Here is a 6,000-nt window from a genome sequence, read left to right on the forward strand (position 1 = left end):
GACCGTACTCTGGGAATAAATCACGTGGTTACTGGCTTCCAGAAAAAGCCTCTTTCACTCAAGTAGCAGTGTCCTTTGTTGCTTACTGACCTATGAATAACCTCATTCCCGTCTATATGGTGGCTCAGAAAATAATCACTAACCAAACAGAAGTTTTCGACCATGTGGTAAAGAAGTGAAAAGCTGCTGAGCACATCTCCTTCACACATACTCAACACCTAAAACCCAACGTAGAATCTACTCATCAGTGGTCTTACCTAAGCTGTTCTAGATTGTATGCCACTGACTCTTTTTTCTCCTTTTCCTCTCCCTCCATACATACTTGTCATTTATTGGGGGCTTGTTTGCACACTTCTTAATAATAGGGTGACTGGTACCAATTTTTGCTATGAGGAGGAGACTAAGAACCTCACTTTTGTACTTTTGGAATTGGTAGCAGTCAAGACTCTCTCACTAGCAAGTGACGGACCACACAACGCTTTAGCAAAAGAGGGAAGCAGTGAACTCCTATAACCAGGAAGTCCTAGTGTGGACTTCCGTCATAATAAGGTCTAAAAGATCAAACTACATCCTCAAAACTGCCTCTCTCTCTCCCTCTTGGCTCTGCTTTCCTCAGAATTGACTTCATCCTCAATAGGCATTCTCCATGGGGCAGAAAATAAAACCACCAGCCACTCTGGGCTTGCACTTTCAAAAGAGATTATGGTCCCAGATGAAGGAGAAGGTCTCTTGTGTACTATGTCAATCCCCAAAGGGAGCTCTTTGGTCCAGCCTGAGTCAGAGCCTACTTCTGTGCCTGGGCAAGGGGATATATACATGATTGACAGCCTCACTGGAATTCCATGGATTGGGGGAGGGGCAGTTCTCCAAAGAAAGCTGCGCTGGTCAGACAGGAGAAAAGCTGATGTTCACTGAAATCTCTTCTACGTCTTCAACAACAAAAACCAACAATTTTGTATGGAAAAGAATTATTTTGTGTGTTCTGGAAAAACTTTATTAATTTATCAGAGTGCTAGTGTAAAAACGTCTCGGGTACCATACCACTGATTAAGAAACTATTCTAATAAACAACATCCTGAGCTAGGGGCAAATGAGTGAGCAATCCTACAAAACTCTACTTTCAAAGATTTCTGGTTCTTCCTTCTTCCCATTTTTGTTTTTCTTCTGCTTGTAGGAAATCATCAAATTCAGAGATTTATTTGTCCCAATACATAGATTCACAATTAGTATTCTCACTGGAATCTACTTCACTATTTAAGATTTTAAAATTATTATGAGATAAAGTATTTATTTTGTTATTTTCATTACTACTTTTATCCTTCAATAAACTTTTTGGAGACATTAATACATTTCTAACAAAATGTGAAATTTAACAATAACATGTAATTAATGTAAAGTATTATTCAAAACAAGCTACACCCTAGTAACTGAATGCTATTTTGTAGAAAATGACCAAACAGCACTTGTGGGGCATTACGGCTGTTCTAGACACGTTCACAAATTCTTTGACATTCCTCCCATTGAGGAGTCCTGTCCTGACTTTAGTGACTTGTTTCTAAAAAACATCGTGCAATAGAAGTGACAGTGTATGACTTCTAGGGCTAGGTCATAAAAGGTGACATGGCTTCTCTCTTGTTTACTGAGATGCTCTAATTTGGAGGCCTGAGTCACCATGTAAGAAGCTCAACTATCCTGAGAGCCCTCAGCGAGAAAGCCCAGGCCACCTGTAGAGGCTACATTTAGATAATTGAGTCAGTATCTTCACCTGAAGTCTGAACCAATAGCCAGTATCACGACCAGACATGTGAGTAAAGATGCCTCCAGGTGACAGCAGCCCCCTCCACGGACTCACTCCTGGCTGCTTAGTGTTCCCACCTGAGGCCCCGACATTGTGGTGTGGAGACAAGTCATTTCTGCTCTTACCTGTTTGAATTTGTGATCCATGAAATCTCTGAACTTGATAAACTGTTTTAGGAGGGTAAATTGGAGGTATTTGTTACGCAGCAATAGATAACTGGAGCAGGCCCACCCTCAGAAAGTGTTAGGACTGTAATGGTTAAAATCACAATAAGACTCTATTGCGTACACATCATCTGGGCAAAAACTAGAAGCTAAAAATATAATTGTGGCAAAAATGTGAAGCAATCAAAACTCATACACTGCTGATGGAAATGTGAACTGGTCAACCATTATAGAAGGCGAGCCTGGAAACATCTAGTACAATTGCCTGTGTGCATGCCCAGTGACCATCAGTGTCACTCACAGCAGTACAGCCTGGGGAAACTCATTTGTTCATTAGAAGATATGTATAAAAAATATTCACTGCAAGATTACTTGTAATAGCAAAAGAACTGAAAGGAGTCTAAGTATCCTCAAAATGAGAATGAATAAATAAGTAGAGGTAAATTCACATGATTGAATTCTATGCAGGAAAGAAAATGAATTAGAGCTACGAACATCAACACGGATGAACTTCAGAAAAATAAAACTGAGTGGAAAAAGGTAATTGCAGAAAAGTCTGTCAGTATGATACAGTTTACACAGAGTTCTACATACATATATATCTTAGCATACTGGTTAATAGCAAAGATTATGAAGCCAGACTAACTAACTGGTTCAAAATACACACCCGTACCAACTGTGTGTCTCTGGGAGAGTTACCTAACCCCTCTGGGATGTAGTAAAATGGGGATGATAATAATTATAATAATATCACCCATCACATAGAAGATTTTATGAAAATTTAGCACTTATAAAGCCTTTAGAAGAGGGCCTGAAACATTGTGTGTGCTCATTTGGCTAATATTATTATTCATAAAATTGAAAGAGTGCATGGAAATGATAAACACCAAATTCAGGACAACGGTTACCTCTGGGGTAGGGATGACACAAAGGTTGGAGATGAAATTCAAGAGGCGAACACCGGGGCTTCTGTATTATCAGTGTTTCCTTTTTATACGTTTTTATACATTTTTGTATGTCTTAAATATTGCAGAATAATTAGTGGAAAAAAACAAAGACTATCATGAGATTCCTGGGAAAATCCTCACCAAATGTACATAGTAAATCTGTGAAATGACACTTCTGGACTGAGCCAATGTGGAAATGCCTCTCTTAATTGATAAACACATAGAAATGTTAAGCAAAATAAAACAGTAGCTCAAAATCTTGGACAACTTCAAAATAAAATAAAAGAAATAGCCAGGTGCTGGAAATGAAGAGGGAGCTCACAGCCTGGTGCCTGCAGGAGCTGATGCTATGGTTCTCATGGGAAGAGGGGACTAGCTGGAGGCCTAGGGACTGGCAGTTGGCATTTTATTGCCCACTAGGGTCAGGAGAGGAGGTGGGGCCTTGGGCACATACAAGGAGAGTAGCAGACACTTCTGCATTAAACCTAGAGCCTAAAGACGAAACATCTATGAAAAGGGACTAGAATAACTCCAAACTCCATCTCTGGCCAATGTGAGGAGGAAAACTTGTCATTTGCGGGGACACCTAGAAAAAAAAAAGACACTTTGAAATATCACATCTCCAAATGTGAGGTCACAATGTGTGACAAATGTGAGGTCACAGTGTATGGTGTGGAAACACAAGCAGAGGAATTAACAGAGAAACTTGTCCAGGACTGGTTAAACTCCTTTGTCAGACACAAATGCAAAGCCATATGATGGTGACACCTCCACAACCCAATATTCTCCCTGGAAAAAAATCTAAAAATGATGTCAAAAAGTTACAAATCAGGTGAGGAAATCAACTGTCACGAAGCAGAGTTGGCAAATACAACAAAATGGGAATTAGCACTCTAAGAACTGAAGGAATAAAACAAAAAACTAAGTAATCTATCCTCAAAAATTAAATTTTAAGAAATGAGAAGATCAGGAGAAGAACCAAATGAAAATTCTAGAAACAAAACATATAGCCATTGCGGAGAGAAACAGAAGACTATTGCATAGTAACCTACACACAGATGAAGAGAGAATTCAAAAATTGGAAAGAACTGAATAAATAATTCAGAATGTGGCACAGAGAGATGAAAAATGTGTAAAAGTTTATGAGACTTGTAGGATAAAATGAAAAGATCCAAAATATATCAAAGAGAGTGTAGTAGATACTCAATTTTCGGAGAAACAATGACTGAGAATTTTCCAGAATTGAAGCAACATGAGTTTTCAGATTGAAAAAGTACAGGAAAAAGTACAAATATAAAATTCTACAAGATGATTTTGTAAAATAAGAAGAAGAGGTAAGTTGTCCTGCATGTCTAAAGACTGTATAAAGCTACTGTAATTAAAATGATATGGTCCTGGTGAGGGGCCAGACAAATAAACCAATAGAAAACAACAGTTCAGAAATAGTCGCAAGAATGTACAGGAGTCTATAATCTGATGCAGATTACATTTCAAAGCAGGGACAGAAAAGATGAACTAATATATAAATGGTGTTGAGACAACTGGCTATCCATCTGAAAATTTTAACAAATTATAGCAAACATAGAATCAAATTCCAGATGGATTCAAAATGAAGCATAAACAATAGAAGTACGTTTATTAGAAAAAAATCAGAATAACATCTGTATAACTTAGAATATGTAAGTCTTTCTAAACAACACCCAAAATCCTGAAGGCATAAAGGAAAAGACTGAATACTTTATTAAATTTAAGCCATGAGTTTAAAATGTATGAAGCAACAAGCTCCACAAACAGAATAAAAAAATAAATAATATTCTAGAAGAAAATTTTGCAATATGTGCTACAAAGGATTAATCTCCACTGTACATAAAAATAGCTCAAGCGAAAGACAATCCAACTAAAGTCAGAAAAAATATATGAGTAACTCATAGAAAAAATATAAATGGCAATTTTTTTTAGAAAGCCTAATCCTATTAGAAATCAGAATCAAAGTAATGCAAGTGAATACAAGATGACAAAACAATGTAAAGGATTGGGGAATGTCATTTTTCTCATATAAGAACTCAGAGAGGTTATCTCCCATGCGTTGTTTCATGGGAAGTTGCTTGAAAATTAGGGTAAAAAAACAAAGAATATGTTGTTGTGGAATATAAGAAATGGTGGGATCAAACCAGGAGTTCGAGGACAAGAAATCCCAGGTGAAAACAGAACAGTAGGCCTAGAAAGCAATTGGTCCCAAACTAGAACAAGAATTTGGTGAGCTCCAAAAAAATGGCATAAAAAAAAATCGATTGGTCTGGCCCGGTGGTGCAAGTGGTTAAGTGCGTGCGCTCTGCTGCAGCGGTCCGGGCTTGGCTGGTTCGGGTCCCAGGTGCACACGGACGCAACGCTTGTCAAGCCATGCTGTGGCGGCGTCCCATATAAAGTGGAGGAAGATGGACACGGATGTTAGCACAGGGCCAGTCTTCCTTGGCAAAAAGAGAGGAGAATTGGCAGATTTTAGCACAGGGCTGATCTCCTCAAACACACACAAAAAAATTAATGGATCTTAGTAATACATAGGATGGAGGCAAAAAGCAGGAAGATACTAAGGACATAGTGAAGAGAAAATATACTTCTTCTAAAGAAGTTAAAAAAGAAAAACGAATACTCCACTAAAAACAACAAAAAACCTAAATAAGAAAATCGCTGTCCAAAAATGAAGCACATTAAAATGTGGTGTGAATTTTGAGCAATCGATGGAGTATAAGAAGTAGAATCCATTTTTTCTCAACACAAGGAATATTTTATTTTGTGTGGTAAGCAGAATAATGACTCCTCAAAAGATGTCCATGCCCTAATCCTTGGAACCTGTGTATATGTTACCTTACACAGCAAAAGGGGTTTTACAGATGTGATTAAGATTATGGAATTTGAGATGGGGAGATTATCCTGGATTATCCAGGTAGGCCCAACCTAATCATATGAGCCCTTAATAACAGAGAACCTTTCCAGGCTACAGTCAGAGAGAAATGTGATGATGGAAGAAGGATGAGAGAAATGCAATGGTACCTGCTTTAAAAATGGAGGAAGGTGCCATGAGCCAAGGAAT

The sequence above is a fragment of the Diceros bicornis genome, chromosome 4, assembly GCF_020826845.1.
Source record: "Diceros bicornis minor isolate mBicDic1 chromosome 4, mDicBic1.mat.cur, whole genome shotgun sequence".
Taxonomy (NCBI): domain Eukaryota; kingdom Metazoa; phylum Chordata; class Mammalia; order Perissodactyla; family Rhinocerotidae; genus Diceros; species Diceros bicornis.